The sequence below is a fragment of the Mobula hypostoma genome, chromosome 3 (genome assembly GCF_963921235.1).
Source record: "Mobula hypostoma chromosome 3, sMobHyp1.1, whole genome shotgun sequence".
Taxonomy (NCBI): domain Eukaryota; kingdom Metazoa; phylum Chordata; class Chondrichthyes; order Myliobatiformes; family Myliobatidae; genus Mobula; species Mobula hypostoma.
The window spans coordinates 129835795-129855327 of record NC_086099.1 but is presented as its reverse complement, the minus strand read 5'-3'; the positions used below and the strand labels follow the sequence as shown (position 1 = coordinate 129855327).

At 42.5% G+C, this 19533-nt stretch overlaps 1 long non-coding RNA gene across 1 annotated transcript; it reads left to right on the top strand.

Annotated features, from left to right (window-relative positions):
- The first annotated feature begins 241 nt into the window (after window positions 1–241).
- Window positions 242–18285, top strand: LOC134343547 (uncharacterized). Its single transcript, XR_010017255.1, has 3 exons — window positions 242–530; window positions 11324–11431; window positions 18113–18285. It is a non-coding gene; the product is annotated as an uncharacterized LOC134343547 (long non-coding RNA).
- The last annotated feature ends 1248 nt before the right edge of the window (window positions 18286–19533 follow it).

The following is a 19533-nucleotide window of genomic DNA, read 5'->3' as shown; positions in this document are numbered from 1 at the left end:
CATTTTACTCACCAGTGACTTTTGAATGCTGTGAGTAACCTGGCACTTATCAAACCTTGCCCCCCCCTGTTCCATAGATGGTATCATCCATCAATTTAGAAAGGCGCTTTATTTTTGGCGCGAAAAGCTTTTGATTGTAGGAAGTAAAGTTCAAAGTGCAAAGTAAACTTTTATTATCAGAGTATATATATATATGTAAGCATATGCAACCCGAGATTTACTTTTTTTCCTGCCGGTATGCTGAGCAGATCTATAAAACAGTAAATGTGAACAGGATTAACGAACAACAAACTGTGCAATTGCAAATATAAATAAATAACAATAAACAAGGAGCGCATGAAAGAACAAGATAAAGAGTCCTTAAAATGAGATCATTGGTTGTGGGAACACCAGAAATAGAAGGAGTGCAGTTATCCCTTTTTGTTCAAGCTTGAGGAGTAACATCTGTTCCTGAACCTGGAGATGTGAGTCCTGAGGCACCTGTACCTTCTACCTGATGGCAGCAGCAAGAAAAGAGCATGGCCTGGGTGGTAAGAATCTTTGATAATGGATGCTCTTTTTCTACAGCAACGTTTGATGTAGATGTGCTCAATGGTTGGGAGGGCTTTACCCATGATGTAATGGGACAAATCCACTACCTTTTGTAGTATTTTCCACTCAAGGGCATTGGTGCCCCAATGCAGCCAGTCAATACACTTTCCACCACACACTTATAAAGGTTTGTTCAGGTTTTTGATGACATGCTGAATCTCTGCAGACTCCTGAGGAAGTAAAGGCACTGTCATGCTTTCTTTAATTTCTTCACTTTCTTAATGTCATGCAATTACATTTGTATGATGTGACCAGGACAAGTCCTCTGAGATAGTGACACCCAGGAATTTAGTTACTGATCCTCTACACCTCTGATCCCCAATGAGCACTGGCTCATGGACCTCTGGTTTCCCTCTCCCAAAGTCTACCATCAGCTACTTGGTCTTGCTGACATTAGGTGAGAGGTTGACTGGGGTCTGAAAGTGAGGAAATCCAGGATCCAATTGCACAAGAAGGTATTGGGGCTCAGATCTTGGAGTGTTCTGATAGTTTTGCGGGGATGATGGCATTCAGATTAGTTTTGAGGGGATGGTGGTACTTTGTAGGAGGTTACGGGATACAAACACTGCCACAGCTGTCGAGCATCCCTTGTTGATTCCAGTCCAGTCCAGAATCTTTGCTTTGCTCGTGATCATACCTACACCTCTTGTAACATTCTTGATCTCCAGACTTAAATGCCTCAGATCTGACCCTCAGCAAATTTTGGATTTCATGATTCATCCAGGGCTTCTGATTGGAGTAAAAGCTGAATGATTTTGTGGGGACACAATCATTCACAGTTATCTTAATAAATTCTGTTAGTAGTCATTCAGATACTTACCTGAGTGCTTGACCACAGCCCAGTCCACTGACTCAAGGCAATGCTGTAACTGCTTCTCTGCCTCCCGCGACCACCTCTTGGTTGTCTTTATCTCTGGAGCCTTGCTCTTCAGGCTGTCTGTACGCAGGTAGTAGCAGACATCCCACCCCGCAAAACTCATTTCAGGGAGGTAGCACCTCCACCTCTGCCCCCTGCAACCCCATATCCACCACCCTGCCCCCCCCGGGTCGACCTCCTATGATGTAGGTATGCAGGACATTTGACTATGAAAGAACACAACAATTTATTTGATTACATATTGAAACTATTTACATATATACACTCTGCCACGGCACTGCAGGACACTAAACTGAACTGATGGACAATGAAAGAGAGCGAGAGGTCAACTGTAAAGCCTGCCCACAGAGAAAACTGATAGGTTTACTTAGCACAAAGAGAGACCAATCAGGATGCTCCCTCTCGCCCTCAAAAATTCAATTTCCGGGATATTGTATATTAATTTGCAGGTGTCAGGGAGCCGCTATCAATCCCTCGGGATCAATACAGTATGACTATGACTATGAATATGCGGGAGACTCCTGGAACTTCCGGGAGAGGTGGGATGTCTGTAGTAGGAATACAACAAAATGGTCTGATTTGCCAAGATGTGGTCTCGGGAAGGAATGATAGGCATTCCTTAACATAGTGTAGCAGTGGTCTAGTGTGTTGGAACCTCTGGGGCAACAAGTTATGTGCTGGTGATAATTGGTCAGGGTTTTCTTCAAACCGTCCTGGTTGAAGTCACCAACTATAATTTGAAATGCATCGAGATGGGCTGTTTCTTGCCTGTAGATGACATCATGCAGTTTTGCAGGTGCTTGCTTATAATCAGCCGTTGGTGGTACATTAACTGTGGTCAGGATCACGGATGAGAACTCCCAATGCTGTTAGAATGGTCTACATTTAACCATATAACCATATAACAATACAGCATGGAAACAGGCCATCTCAGCCCTTCTAGTCCGTGCCGAACTCGCTAGGTGTTCTAAGTCAGGGGAACAAAAGGTCAACATAACCCTTATGTCTGAACACCACAGGGAATTGACTAAAAAGCACATGTTTACACCCTTTTCCTTACCCGAATTGGCAGTTCGATCCATTCTGAAAGTTGTAAAACCTTCTGGTCAGATCGGTGGGACAGGCGTATCCACTCTTAACCAAGTCTCCATGCAACAAATAATTGAAATTGGTCTCATCTGCCTCTGATTCCGCAGCTGTGCCCTGAGATCATCAGATTCCAGCGACTGCACATTCACCTACAAGATGGAGGTGGTCTCATTCCTCGGTGTTTCAGCCTGGTTTGAATTCCACCTCTCCTGCCACGTTTCTGGCCATGGCGCTGACCCTTACAGGCACCGCGCTTAACTGCTCCGCTTGAACTCATGACTTCTGCTCCGCATTCGGTCGTCAATCATGAGATCTGAAGATTATTGATGTGATTTTGTAGTCCGTTGTTAAGAGGAAATTTACATGCTGCAGATTGCAGTGAAAGTATTTCAAAAGAAGTATCTTTAAGAGGAAAACTGCAACAACGACGAAACGGACTTTTTAACATTGTAAACCAGCAGGTTGTTGTTATGTCTCCCGCTCACTATGAAAATGGGGGACACCTCCCTCTCCCTTGTTAGGGAGAAAGAGAGAACCTTTGATTTGTCGAATGACGGATGAGATGCGATAGACTTTGGGGTAACTGCCAGGTCTGTGTCTTTGCTATTGCCTAGCTCACGCTTGTGCTCGATAGCGGGCACGTTTTTTTGCCAGTGGAGGGAGGGGGGATTGTTTCCTTGCTGCCGCTTATGCGCAGGGGGGAGCTGGGGGGACTTTGGGGTTCTCATATTTAACTGTCGTTCATTCTTTGGGGCATTTCTCTGTTTTTGTGGATGTTTGTGAAGAAAAAGCATTTCAGGATAAATATTGTATACATTTCTCTGACATTAAATTGTACCTTTGAACAATTTTCTGCAGTCCACAGAGAGTTGCCAATGTATACCGGCACCATCTTGCAGAGTTTTGTACAGAGAAATAAAGAATGTTAGCAAAATCCTGATGAAGGGTCAAAGCCCGAAACATCAACTGTTTACTCTTTTTCAAAGATGCCTCCTGGCCTGCTGAGTTCCTCCATCATTTTGTGTGTGCTGATTGGGAAAATTTAGTGGTGTTTCACTTACTTGTAGTATTTTGATTTTGGGTAGATGGAACTCGTCAGCCTGGGAAGGCAGTCCATCTAAGAGAGGGAAAACTCTGATTTCAAACCTCCACTGCCTTGCGGCCATACCCACTCATGGGATAGGCTTCGGGAGTAAACCCTGAGGACAAATCCGGAGCTGGAGTCCCTAAGGCAGTCCGACGTTGCCTTCAACCTTGTTCTGGCAACTCTTGTGACGACACCGGTGCCAAGCTGTATCGGCCCTTGCCCTTCCCTTGGACAACATCGGTGTCATGGAGAGGGGAGACTTGCTGCATGGGCACCTGCCGGTCTTCCATACAACCTTGCCCAGGCCTGCACCCTGGAGAGGACACTTAGACTTTCCAGGCGCAGATCCATGGTCTTGTGAGACTAACGGATGCCACCAGTATTTTGATTGTATCCTCTCCTTACGGCTGCTAGCTTAAAGGAATAGTTAGTCTACCAATTCAGTTATTTGCAACCCGACGACCAGTTCATTCAGCACATTCTTCTAATTCTGCATTTATTTTTTTGAAAGATGTAGATGCCAGAAATAAATGCATAAAATGGTGAGTTCTTAAGCTTTGCCAACCTCTTCTGGAAGTTCCTTCTTCCCAAGATCCAGAGGAGTTTTAGATTAGGGAACATCTGAAGATAGAAAAGCAGTAAATATTAACCTCAAGAGATTCTGCAAATGCTGGAAACCCAGACTAACATATACAAGTGCTGGAGGAATTCAGCAGGTCAGGCAGCATCTATGGAGAGGAATGAAGAGCCTATGTTTCAGGCTGAGACCCTTCATCAGCAGTTTATCTTGAGTTTAACATTAACCTTTCTCTTCAGATGTTCCCAGATCTAAGTTTCCAGGATTGTTAGTTATATTTATTTGCATTTGCACAATTTAGCTTTTGTACCACCTTTTCACCAAGGTCACTTCATCCTTTGCCAACTCTCAGGGTCAAGGAACTTGATGTCATGATCCACGCCAGGTCGTACAGACACCTCCCAAGGGGAAATTACAGGCTGTGGATTGCCGTGATTGTAGCCCAGAAAAAGTGTAATTAGTATAGTTAGTAGTTTTATCTGCTGCCGGCAAAATGTTTGCCATGCCTCGCCAGCGCTGTGGCGAGAAATGAGTTTCAGTTCATAGGGCTCTGGCACCAGCACCAGGGAAGTAAAGAATTGGGATCGGCTCCTGACAAATTGCAGAAATAGGGCTGCAAACTGGGCTTTGAATTTATTAGAATAACTGTTGGGGGGTGGAATCTAGTGGATAGGATGTTCAATAAATCAAAAAATGGGGGCAGTGGCACGGGATACTGAAGGTATAATGGCAATCAAATGAAAGGAGGAAGAGCAGAAAATAGAAGCAAAAGCATGCAACTGAAGTGATAAATTGCAAACAGAAACCTAGGACTACATGTCCAAATGCATGCAGCATTTGCAACAAGAGTGATGGTCCGATAGCACAAATAGCAACATATGAGTTTGATCCAGAAGCTATTATGGAGACGTGGTTGCTGGGAGATCAGGAGTCAATGTTCCCCCTAACTTGTAATGACCAGTGTGCGCAAAAATCTTGTGCTGTGCAGGTTTTTGCCCAGTAATAACAACATGTGTGCACTGAGTTTTATATGTAGAGGTATTCATTTTAACGGCTACCAAAACACTGTCAATAAGAACTTTGATCTCCTCTGGGTTTGATTGTCCTCACTCTCATTCATCTGTATTCGCACAAACCAAGCGTATCAGGCGTGTAGTGGGTAAGGAAGGATTTTCTCATTGGAGCTTTTGCACACCGTCCATATGTTTGCATTGCAACAATACACACAGTTTCTCTATTGTACATAAACATTTCTCGTAGTTGCACGTTCCTGATCTCATGAGCTATCGGTGTAGCAGTTTCTAGGGTTTCATTAAGCCATTCCACTTTAAATGAACAAGCAGTTCTTTTGCGCTTCACGCCCTTTGCTTCTTTGGAATTCGACATGGTGGATCAATAATCTATTCAATATAAACAGTATAAATAAGCCAGTTCTAAAATCTGCAGACGAATCATTACAAATTCTATGTTATCAACACTGTCCACTTCAGAAACCAGAAGAAAAGGAAATATAATTGTGTATGATTGTGAAATATACTTAACCTGCCAACGAGGTAGAGGGTGACAACCTTTTGTGCACAGTTTAAATTACTTTGTGCACCAGGAGCAAAAGATGTGTGGGTGTACATGTACACACCTTAGAGGAAACGTTGTCAGGAGTGGGTAGTTAATATTCCGCCTTGCTATTTTTTTATTAAAATAAACTTCATTCATAATTCTTTCCAATATTTTTATTAATTTATATATATAAGAATACAGAGCACAGGAAAAAATATATATGTCAATACGTTAAACTAAATTGCATATAAAGACTCCATAATAGTAAAAAAGTATTTACAAGAATAAACCATGCAATGCCTTTCACTCTTGCATTCATTGATAAGTAGATTTCTTAAATCCAATAGCAGTGTTGCCGCTCATGTGGCCCCCTAGGGTAGTACACTACCACACTAATTGAGGGGCTTCCTCACCCGGCCACTCACTACCCAGTAGCAGATGAATGCTACACTGCAGTTCTTACCCACTGAGCCCTTGCAGTGGCTGCACCAAGCTTCCGTGTGTCCCTCAGCACTTCCTCCTGCAGCCTGGAATGTGGCAGTCAGCAGCGTTCATCTGTGGACTGCTTCACGTGGTGGCAGACAAGCAAGCTTTGGGCAGACCAAAGGGTGTCTTTTGCCGAGTTGGTGAGCTTCCAGCGGCACCTGATGTTCGTCTCTGAGAGTGTCCCTGGGAACGGCCGCGGATCGGAGAGTCTTCAGTCATGCGGTTACTAGGGAAGAATCATGACACAGGCCTTTGCACCTTTCTTCATACCTTCTTCACAAAGCCAGAGCAAAGAGGTGAGCGAGCAGCCTGTGGTGGGAGTGGTGCTTCAGGCATCCAGGACTGATCTGTCTGGTGCATCTCTTGGTAACTTGGTGAGATCTGGTGATGAGGCATCCTGTCAGATGGTCTGGAGTCTAGAATCATTCTAACTTTTCCTTCCCATACAGCCCTCTATTTTTGTTTCATCCATGTGCTTATCTAAGAGTCTCTCAAATATCCCTGAACTATGTACTTCTACAACATCCCTGTCAGTGATTTCCACTAACTACCACTCTGTGTGAAAAAACCTGCCTGTGACATCCCCCCCTATAGGGTCCTCCAAATACCTTAAATTGTTGCCCCCTTTTATTAGCCGTTTCCACCTTGGAACAAAACTCCAGTCGATCTCTGCCTCTTACCATCTTGTACTCATCTATCAAGTCACTTCTCATCCTCCTACTCTCTAAAGCTTAAATCATAAGCTCACTCAACTTATTCTCGTAAGACATGCTTTCTAATCTATGCATCATCCTGGTGAACACAGGTGCTGGAAATCCAGGCCAACAAACACAAAATGATAAAGGATCTCAGCAAGTCAGGAAGCATCTATGGAGAGGAATAAACAGTTGACATTTCAGGCCAAAATGCTTCATCGTGTCTGGAAAGGAAAGGGGGGCGAAGGTGACAGAGAGGAAGAGGTACGAGCTGACAACTGATAGGTGAAATCGGGTGAGGTGGAAGGTAGGTGGGTGATTGGGAAGGGGTAGATGCAGATAAAAGCTGGGACGTTATAGGTGGAAGAGGTAAAGGGAGGAAGAAGAACAAATCTGATCTGAGAGGAGAGTGGACAATGGGAGAAAGGCATCAGGGGAAGTGATGGGCAGGTGTGGAGAAAAGAACTGTTGAGAGGGGAGCCAGAATGGTGAATGGAAAAAGAGAAAAGGGGGATGCTGGAGAAATTACCAGAAGGTAGAGAAATCAAGGTTACTAGAAGTTAGAGAAAAATCATTCTGGTAAATCTTATCTGCATGCTCTTTAAAACTTCCACATCCTTCCTATGATGAGGTGACTAGAAATGAAGGTTTAACCAAAGTTTTAAAGAGCTGTAACGTTACTTCATGACACTTGAACTCAATCCCCTGACTAATGAAGGACATATGCCTTCTTAACCACCCTATCAACTCGTGCAGCAACTTTGAGGGATTTATGGTTGTGAATCCCAAGACCCCGCTGTTCTTCCACATTGTCAAGAATCCTGCTATACTGCCTTCAAATTTGGCCTTCCAAAGTGAAGCACTTCACTCTTTTCCAGATTGAACTTGATCATCCACTTTCAGCTCAGTTCAGCATTTTATCAATATCCTGTTGTAACCTATGACGACCTTTTGCACTATCCACAACACCACCAACCTTTATGTCATCTGCAGACTTACTCACCCACCCTTCCACTTCCTCATCCAAGTCACAAAGAGCAGGTGTCCCAGAACAGATCCCCGTGGAACATTATTGGTTGCCAGCCTCCTGACAGAACGCCTTCCATCTACTACCACCCTCTGCTTCTGTGAGCAAGCCAATTCTGAATCCATGCAGCCAAGTTTCCCAGGACCCCATGCCTTCTGACTTTCCGAATGAGCCTACCCAGGGGAAACTTGTCAGAGCCATACTAAAATCTGTTTAGACCACACCCATTGCTCTGTCTTCGTTCGATATGTTTTTATCACTTCCTCAAAGAATTCAATCAGGCTTGTCAGGTATGACCTGCCCCTCACAAAACCATGTTGACTATTCCTAATCAGACTATGCTTTTCCAAGTGCTCGTAAATCCTGTCTCTAAGAACCCTCTCCAATATTTTTCCCACTACTTTCAGAGGACACACTGGTCTATAAGTCCCAGGATTAACCATATTAGATTCTTGAGCAAAGGAACAACATTTGCAACCCTCCAGTTATCAGGTACTACTCCTGTGGCCAGTGAGAACACAAAGATCATTGCCAAAGGTGTAGCAATCTCTTCCCTTGCTCCTGTAGCAATCTGGGGTATATCCCATAATCCCCAGGGTCTAATACTTTTCAAAGGTTCGAGCACATCCTATTCCTTAACCAACAAGTTCCAGCAAATCAGCCTGTTCTATGCTGACCTCACATTTGTCAAGATCCCTCTTACTGGTGAATACTGAAGCAAAGTATTCATTAAGGACCTCCCTACCTCCTCTAACTCCAAGCATGTTTCCTCCGTTATCCATGATCGGTCCTCGCCTTACTCTGATCATCCTCCTGTTCTTCAGGCCTTCTCAAGCCCCCTTCTAGCTTTCCTAAGCTCCTTCTTCACTACCATGTATCTTTCAAAAGCTCTGTCTGCCCCTTGCTTCCTAAACCTTAAGTAAGCTTTTTTCTTCCTTTTGACTATATGTTCTATATCTTCTGTCAGCCACAGTTTCTTCACTCTACCATCCTTTCCCTGGCTCAATGGGACAACCTATCCAGAACCCCATGCAAATACTCTCCAAACAACCTCTACACTTCTGTTGTGTATTTTCTCAATTTCATTGTTTCCAATTTACACTCCCAAGTTCCTGCCTAATAACATTATAATTCACCCTCCCCCAGTTAAATGCTTTCTCATACCATCTGCTCCTATCCCTGTCTAAAGCTATGGTAAAGGTCAGAGAGTTGTGGTCACTGTCACTGTAATGCTCACCCATTGAGAGATCTGTCACCTGACCAGGTTAATTGCCTAGCACCAAATTCAATATGGCTGTCCACATACTGTGTCAGGACACACCTAACAAATTATGCCCCATCTAAATCTTCTGTACTGAGGAGATGGCAATCTATATTAGGGAAGATGAAGGTACCCTTGACAACAACCTTGTTATTTTTGCATTTTTGCATAATCTGCCTCCCAATTTGCTCCTTCATATCTCTTTTGCTATTGGGGGGGGGGGGTCTATAGAAATCTTTCAATGGAGTGATTGCTCCCTTCCTGTTTCTTACTTCCACCCACGTTGACTCAGTAGACGATACCTCCAGGATATCCTCCCTTTCTACAGTTGTGATACAATCTCTCTTCCACCTCCTTTACCTCCCTCCAAGCCCTGTTCAAACACCTGACGGTAGTGAGAGTTTCTAAGGGGGCGGAAGCAGATGCTCAGTAGCAAGGGGGGTAGCTAAGGGATTACAGGTGTAATCTAAGAAATTTATTGCTTATTATAAGTACTTGATCCTCAGTGCCTCATAACATGTGTGTGAGTGTGAGTGTGAGTGTGTGTGTGTGAGTGTGTGAGTGTGATCACCTCATCTGTTGCGAAATCAACATTCTCTTAGACTTTGCTCGAAGCACATTATGGTTGTTGAAAAGCAATGCGACTCTTCTGTCCTTGGTGTATCATGAGAAATCTGGACTAAAGAAATCGTGCCATTTCCGAGCCTGGGTCATGTATTACTGCTGTGCACTACTGCAGTACTGTGATAGCCAGTATAATTCCTATACTCTAATCATGCAGTGACACAATTCCTGTGAATTAGGGTGTGGTGTTCAATGGGGTGAAGTTCAGAACCTGCCCTTTCAAATGGTCTTGATTGCATTTCTCTAGCTCAAGGTCCAACTGAGATACCGCTGCTCAACTTTATGTACGCACATTCAGGCAGAGTCAGGTTTTGCCTAAACTATGATGATGTCATAACTTTTCCCTTTATTGAGGCTGGACTTAAACAATAGATGATTGTCCGTGGTCATTAATCCATAACAAAAATGGCAGAAGCAAACCTATTGATAAAGAAGTGTGGACAGTTTCGTGTGGAGTATCTGAAATATGGATTAATACCAGCATCAAGCAACCAACAGCAGCCAATGTTCCTGTTGTGTGAAAGAGTTTGCCAGTACTTTTCATTCACTTTAATGGAGAAAGAATATATCTGTGGGATTCAAACCTATGCCAGTGGATTAGTGGTCCAGCAATTTAACCACCTCGTATACTTATACCTGCACCTGCATTTAACTCAAGAAAACAGAGCAAGTAGCTTATCTCTACGAGACCACTTCGGTCCTCTTTGGGTGGAAATGATGTCATTAGCCTGCCTTTCTTCTCCTTCCTTCTCCTTCCTTGCATTGTTTAAAAAACGAACTCTAAAGGAAACTCTGGTAATGACATACCAAGTAGATTCAAAGACCCATTATCTTTTGAATAGTTTACAGGAGTCCATGCAAACACAAACTTTTATGCCCTGTTTGAACTTCTCTTTGGGGAATAATAATTGCTGAAAAGATTTAAGGTGTTTAGAGCACATTATGTTTACAAAAGATTTTAATTTTCAATTACACATACTGGAAGAGAGAATCAAAATGTGTTGTTTTAATATTTTCACTTCTATGTTTCTGCATATGCCTAGATGTTTGCCTTTAATTTCAAGTTTGTTTTAACCACAGTTTGACAGCTGTATGCTAACCACTAAAACCCCACTTATTGTATCAACACAGGGATGTAATTCAGTCCCCATGAAAAATAAGACAGTATAATTGAAAACAGAGGATTTTTCTGTATATGTACTGTTAGAGTGATCCTTGGGTTTAGGTCATTTACACTTAGCAAATGGCTTTGGCTGCCAGTCTTCTGCTCCTTGACAATGTATTGTGGATCTAGTTTGGAACAATGCATTTTCTAAAAACTGTTAAGCCCAGTCCACAGGCGATGCTATTGTCTGTGGGATGGATGTGAATCAGAAGGTGTGAAGTTTGCAAGTAGTTTCAAAGAGAGCAGTATCTATACTTTGTAAATATGAAATTGTCTTTTATGTTTAGCATGGAAAATACCAAATAAATGTATTGTGGATTCAGTTTGGAACAATGGATTCCTAAAAGCCCAGTCCAGACTCTGCTGACTTCTGTGGGATGGATGCGAATCACAAGGTGTGAAGTTTGTATGTAGCTTCAAAGTAAATCATTGTCTATACTTTGTAAATATGAAATTGTCCTTTGTGTTTAGCAAGTAAATATCGAGCCCTGCATTGGGCCAGTTTCCACTGAAAGTGTCTCCATATGATGCCTACTGTATCTTGTTTTGTCGAATAAAGAAGGGTTGAATTCCTTCACATAATTGAACATAAATAGAACTTAGAACAATACAGCAATAAGCAGGTTATCAGCCCATCAATTTATATTTAGTGTCCTCCAGCTGTGTATCTTCCATTACCTCATATTGATGTGTCGATCTAAAAGCCTTTTAACTCCTCCAGACTCCCTGCTTCCACAGTCCTGACGAAGGGTTCTGGCCCGAAACGTCGACCGATCTTTTCCACGGATGCTGCCTGACTTGCTGAGTTCCTCCAGCCTGTTGTGAATGCTGCTTACACTGCTACTACTGGTAGCCTATTGCTATTAAAAATAAAACTTACTCCTCATTTCGTCTTTAATCTTCCCTCTTTTAACCTTAAAAGCATGTCTTCTGGTGTTTGACATCACTATATTGTGGACCAGTTTCTGATGGCCTGCCTTATTGCTGCCTCTTCTAATTTTAAACACCTCTATCTGGATCCTCCTCAGCCTACACTGGTCTAGGAAGAACAGCTTAAGTTCAGCTAACCTTTCCTTATAGCTCATTCCTTCTAATCCTGGTAAACGTCTTCTGCACCTTCTTCACAATCTCCATATCCTTCCTTAAGAAGCGACCAGAACCACACACAATACTCCAAATGTGGTCTGACTTCAGTTTTATACACTGTAGCTGCAGCCTGACTTCCTTACTCTTACACTCAGCACGCACACCAGTGAAGGCAAGCATGCCATATGCCCTCTTTATGATACAACTTTTAGCCTCCCATGTTTACATTTTTCCATGATCTCACCTCCTCTTTCTCTAACATTGCAAATCCTTCTGATTTGATTTCTTGTGCACAATGCACCTCACTTTTTTTAACTCATAATTAGCAGATTTGGGTTTTGTCACCTAGGTCTCATGGTACTGAATTCTCCCTCTAGATCCCTCTGTTTATTCCCCACCCCACCCACGCCACCTATGCCCCTATCTTCTGAAACCCTCTTACAAGCTACGTGTGTAAAAAAAATCTTTTAATTACCCTTCCCTCCATGCCCATCATCCAGTTTTTGCATATATATCTTTGTATTGCATAGACATTTTTGTATGTTAGGGGACTGCAGATAATAACTCTTAATGTATATTATTACATATACAGTATATTTATTAATTATTTCAAATAACTTTTATATTAATCTGTACTTCATTCTGAAATTAACAGTTGGATATAAACAAAATCTATTGGATTCCCTCTGAAAGTTCTCTCCTGTTATTTTAATGGTTTAACTTACTGAAAACAATACATCTAAGAAAGCCAACAGAAGAATTTTAGAGTCTTCATATTCCAGGCATAATTTCTAGATTTTTGTGTAGAAAAATAGAAAAAGTATTTTAAAATAATATCCATCAAAGCAAGCAAGAATACAGACACTTAGTTCTGTTTTTCAGGGGCATTCCCATGTATCGCGAAATATTAAGGTTGCAGAACAAAACTTTAGACTGTCTTTGCAGTCTGATACTGCCCTGTGCTACTGCCCTGCTCAATAATTGTGCAAGTGTGTAGATCCTGTGTGAGGTAAGCATTGGAATCAGCTTTGAGTCTCAGATCATTCAATAGCTCTTGGGTTTATATAAATAAATCTTTCAAGAAAGGCATTGATGGATGGAAGGGAATAAAAGAGATGCAAAATCGGGTGATTAATCGTGTGTCTATTCAGATATTACTATCTTTCCAAGGGAGAATAGTATAAAACTCACCAAATAGTCCAATGGATAAGCTGCACATATTTTATTAGTTCTACCAATAACAATATTAAATAAAGTGTTTGAAATATTAGAAGTGTTTTGTTAACGATTCAGCAATAGTTGAGTGCAAACAACAAATCTTAACTATTCCTGTTATGAAACCATGTCAAAATTATCAAATCCATGTTTTAATATGTTTGCTGTGAAGATCTGGAAAGTTGTGGCATATTTTATATTTCCCACTTATGCTTGTCAGAAGGGCAAGCTAGCATCATTGAGCATGGAGAAAGACTGGTAATCAGAGCTGCACAACCTGTCATCCATTCTTTTGAGAAGATTGATCAACTAGATAACTAGGCAGAACTGTTTAGTTGTCTGGTGGTAATGAGGCAGAACCTGTATCCATGTAATACATCTGATGGCAACCTGCCAGGCAGACCTTGCCATTCTTTTTCCATCCGAATGTTCTTTTTTTTAAAAAGGACCAATGGCAAGAAGTCTGAAAGATATTTAGGAATACAAAGCATGTAATGGTGCCCATATCAATGGGTGATCTTTACCATCTGTAAAGGGCTCGGTCAGTATGTGATGGACTGACTTTGGCTAGAAATCCATTAATACCAATTGCATTGTCAACAGACCTGTATACAGATTCAGTACGTCTCCATAGTTTCACACCCTTGCAGCTTTTTTCTATACTGTTTAATTGATACTTCACGATGGTTATTGATTCTATGAGTTTTATGCTCCCATTTCCTCTAAATGCCAAATTCATTATCCTTCAAATACTTCCTTTTCCCTGGATCCATGCCATGACCAGACAGGGCACCTGATTGAGTAGTGCTAGAGCAACAAACTCTCGCTGAATATCATCAAAACTAAAGAGCAGATTGGTGACTTCAGGAAGGGGAAGGAGGTTGAGCACGTGCCAGTCTGTATGAACGATTCTACACTGGGGGATCAGTGGTGGAGAGAACCAGCAGGTTTGAAATCCTCTGCATTAACACACTGTGTGACCTGTCCTGGGTGCAGCACGAACAAGTAAGCATAAGGAAAGCATGCCAGCACCTTTAACTTCTTAGGAGTTGAAGGAGGTTTGGTTTGTCACTGAACACACTAACAAACTTCTACAGATGAAAGTATCCTGACTGGTTGCATCATGGATTGGTATGGCAATCTGAATGCGCGGGAATGTAAGAAGCTGCAAAGAGTTCAATACATCTCGGACACATCCCCCCGCCCCATCACCATCATTAGTATCTACAGGAGGAACTGCTTCAAAAGGGGAACATCCATCAAAGAGCTTCACCATACTGACTCTTTACACAGCTACTATTGGACGGGAGGTACAGAAGCCGGAAGTCCCACGCCACCAGATTTAAGAACAGCTACTTCCCTTCAACAATTCAACAAGACCCCCCAAATCGCCACTACAGTTCAGCAAAACTGAGGTCACTCTTATCACCATTGCACGAAAATAGGCTTTGTATTTTTGATCTGATTGTGTTTTCCCCCTGTAAAAAATAGTGTAGAATTTATGTCTAGTTTAAGTTTTTCTTGTCAATGCTGATAATAAGATGCTATGTGCCTGTGATGTTGCTGCGCTTAAGTTTTTCATTGCACCTATGCATGGATATGAAGTACTTGTGCATATGACAAATATGAGAATGATAGGCCACCTGGCCCATCGAACCTGCTCTCGCAAATAAGAGGATCATGGTTCATCTGGCTGTGGACTCAGTTTCACCTACAGTACCTACTTTTTCCCCATAACCCGTATTTCCCCTAATATGCAAAAACCTATCTAACTGTGTCTTAAATGCATTTACTGCTTCTCTGCACAGAGAATTCCGCAGGCTGACTACTCTAGGAACAGCAATTCTTCCTCATCCCCATGCTAAATCTACTCCCCTGAATCTTGAGGCTATATCCCCTAATTCTAGGCTCACCTACCAGTCAAGAACAATTTTCCTGCTTCTTTATTATCTAACCCTTTCATAATTCTATAGGATCTCCTCTCATTCTTCTGAATTCCAGTAAGTATAGTCCCAGGAGACTTACAGTATTCCCTCCTGTGAGGCTAATTCATCCATCTCTGAAATCAACCAGGTGCAACTCCTCCGTACTGCCTCCAAAGCCAGCATGTCTCTTCTGAAGTAAGGAGTTCAGAACTGTATCCAGTACTCCTGATGCAGCCTCATCAGTATCCTGTATAGTCACAACATAACCTCACCATTCTTTAATTCAATCTAACGATGAAGGCCAACATTCCATCTGCCTTCTTGATAATCTCTTGCACCTGCAAACAAACCTTTTGCGATTCACGTACAAGCATTCGTAAGTTCCTCTGCGCAACAGGATGCTGCAATCTTTCAAGGTTCAAAGTATATTTGTTTATCAAAGCATGTACAACCTTGAGATTCGTCTCCTTATAGGTAGCCACAAAACAAAAAAAATAGAACCCATTAAAAAAAGACCATCAAGCACCCAATACGCAGAGAAAAAAATTGTGAAAACAATAGAAGTAAGTAAATAGCATACAGAACTGAAGATCACAAAAGTGAGTTCACAGACGTGAAGCCAGCAGCTGATTCAGGAGCCCACTATTCACCATTTAAATAGTAAGCAACACACATAAAAGTTGCTGGTGAACGCAGCAGGCCAGGCAGCATCTCCAGGAAGAGGTACAGTCGACGTTTCGGGCCGAGACCCTTCGTCAGGACTAACTGAAGGAAGAGCTAGTAAGAGATTTGAAAGTTGGAGGGGGAGGGGGAGATCCAAAATGATAGGAGAAGACAGGAGGGGGAAGGATGGAGCCAAGAGCTGGACAGGTGATTGGCAAAAGGGATATGAGAGGATCATGGGACAGGAGGCCCAGGGAGAAGGAATAGGGGGAGGAGGGGAAAACCCAGAGGATGGGCAAAGGGTATATTCATAGGCACAGAGGGAGAAAAAGGAGAGAGAGAGAAAGAATGTGTGTATATAAATAAATAACGGATGGGGTATGAGGGGGAGGTGGGGCATTAGCAGAAGTTAGAGAAGTCGATGTTCATGCCATCAGGTTGGAGGATACCCAGACGGAATATAAGGTGTTGTTCCTCCAACCTGAGTGTGGCTTTATCTTTACAGTAGAGGAGGCTGTGGATAGACATGTCAGAATGGGAATGGGATGTGGAATTAAAACGTGTGGCCACTGGGAGATCCTGCTTTCTCTGGCGGACAGAGCGTAGGTGTTCAGCAAAATGATTTCCCAGTCTGCGTCGGGTCTCGTCAATATATAAAAGGCCATATCAGGAGCACCGGACGCAGTATATCACCCCAGCTGACTCACAGGTGAAGTGTCGCCTCACCTGGAAGGACTGTCTGGGGCCCTGATTGGTGGTAAGGGAGGAAGTGTAAGGGCATGTGTAGCACTTGTTCCGCTTACAAGGATAAGTGCCAGGAGGGAGATCAGTGGGGAGGGATGGTGGGGATGAATGGACAAGGGAGTCGCGTAGGGAGGGATCCCTGCAGAAAGCGGGGGGGGGGGGGGAGAGAAAGATGTGCTTAATGGTGGGATCCCGCTGGAGGTGGCAGACGTTACGGGGAATAATATGTTGGACCCGGAGGCTGGTGGGGTGGGAGGTGAAGACCGGGGAACCCTATTCCTAGTGGTCTGATCTTCTATTTTCCTACCACAGTAGATGGCCTCGCATTATCAGCATCCTTATCTTATAGATAACTCTTTTAAGTGGCACCTTATCAAATGTATTCTGGAAAACCAAGTATACATCATCCACTTGTTTCCTCTATCTACTGCACTCATTATATTCTCTAATAACTTCAGTAAGCTTGTAAAACAGGATCTGCTGTTCCCAAGTTGATACTGTGTCTGATGGAACCACTTCTGTCCAGATGTCTCACTACTTTTTTCATTAATGATAGCTTCAAATGTTGTCCTGACCACAGACCTTAAATTGACTGGCCTATAGTGCCCATTTACCGTTAACCTTTTGTAAACAGTGTGACATTCACTGTCTTCTAATCTGCTGGGATCTGCCCAACATCCAGAGATTTTTGGCAAATTATCACAATAACTCCTGCCTTTTCTTTCAGTGCTTTAAGGGACTTGTTTACTTTTAAGCCCACTAGTTTGCCTAGTACAACCTCTTTAGTGATAGTGACCACATCAAGTTCCTTTGCATCCCATTGCATCCATAATATCTCCCATAGGCATGTTAGACATATCCTCCACTGTGAAGACTGGCATAAAATAAAACCGCAGCCATTTCTGCATTACCCAATATTCTCATCTTCAAGGGACCTACGTTCACTTTAGCCAACCTTTTTTGCTTTACTATCTGTTTTAATATGTTGTGTTAGTTTGCTTTCATAATCTTGATTGCTTGCTTTGTGGTTGCTTGTTACTTTTTAAAGTTTGCTCAATTTTCTAGGTTCCCACTATTCTTTGTGACTTTGTATGCATGAGATTTTAGTTTGATGTCTTCCTTTATTTCCTTATTTATCCAAGGCTGGCTCTCTCCACCCTTACTCCCCTTGCTTTTAACTGAAATATACTTTTGTTGACAACTGTGACCAATCTCGTTGAAATTCTTTCAAAGGTCCTCAATTGTCTCTCCATATAGTCTGTGTTCCCAGTCTACTTAAGTCAATTCTTCCTTCATCCTGTTGTAATCCCCTTGATCAGTCATAATACACTTCTGGATTGAACTGTTATGTCCTCCATTTGTATGAAAAATTGAATCATACTGTGAATTTTCAAGAAGATCCCTCATTCCAAGATTGTTAATTTTACTCATCTTATTGCACAGGACCAGATCTAAGATAGCATGTTCCGTTGTAAGTCCAGTAACATGCTGTGCAAAAAAAGCTATCACAGATGCGTTCTATGAAGTCCTCCTCAAGATAGCCTCAACCAACGTGATTTGCCAGAACTGTGCAAGCTGAAGTCCCTCATGACAACTGCCATTCAATTCCTATATGCATCAGGTATTTCTTGGTTTATTGCCTGTGGTGCTGTAAAGTTATTATTTGGTGGGCTTTGGTGGACCCGACCAGTGATTGTTCTCTCACCTTTACTATTCATAATCTCCACCTAAATGGATTCAGCATTCTGCTCCTTAGATCTTATATCATCTCTCACTATCACCTTGATCTATCAGTGTTTATCTTGTATCATAAATCTTATTGTATCTATCTTGGATGTTCCATCATCTATCACTATCAGCAGGTTTGAGATACCATGTGGAGTTGCTTGTTTAGAGGATCGAATGTGAGCTTTAAAATGTGAGTAGAGTATTTCAGAACTTTTTGGTGGCCCTAAGATATTGTAAGCAATTGCTTCTTTGGAGAACTGAATGTGAACTTTAAAAAGCGAGTGGGGGCCTTTGAAACTTTTTATGGGCTTGAGACCAGAAGCAGAATGGAGCCTTTCAGAGTGGGGTGTTACAACTGTGGACACTGTTGAATGGCCTAATTCTGCTCCTCTGTCTTATGGTCTCCTTCACTCCAAAGAGAAAATCGCTAGCTTATTCAACCAATCTTCAGAAAATGTGCTCTCTAGTCTTGGTAGCAACCCAGTTAAACTACTCTGCAGCCCTTCCAAAGCTCCCACATCTTCCTGTTATGAGGCGACCAGAACTGAACATGATATTCCAAGTGTAGTCTAACTAGGGCTTTATAGAGCTGCAACATTATCTCATGGCTCTTGAATTCAAACCCTCCAGCTAATTAAGCCTAACACACCATCGGCCTACTTAACAATGCTATCAACTTGCTCAGCAACGTTGAGGGATCTATGGACATGGTCCCAAGATTCCCCTGTTCCTTCACACTGCCAAGAATCCTGACATTAATCCTGTACTCAGCCCTCAAATTCGACCTTCCAAAGTGAATCACTTCACACTTTTCCGGGTTGAACTCCATCTGCCACTTCTCAGCCCAATGCCCTGTTGTAACCTATGACAACGCTGCACACTATCCACAGCTCCACATCTGCAAAGTTATAAACCCATCCATCCACTTCCTCATCCAAGTCATTTATAAAAGTTGCAAAGAGCAGGAGCCTCAGAACAGATCCCTGCAGAATGCCACCAGTCACACAGCTTTTGAACTCAATCTCCAAAAGAGAGACAAGTGGATTACTTGGAGTTCCTGAACAACATTTTGTCCAGGCAAAAGCGAGGTCAACTGCAGCTCTTTTAAATCTGACATCTAACTTTAGAGGATGTGG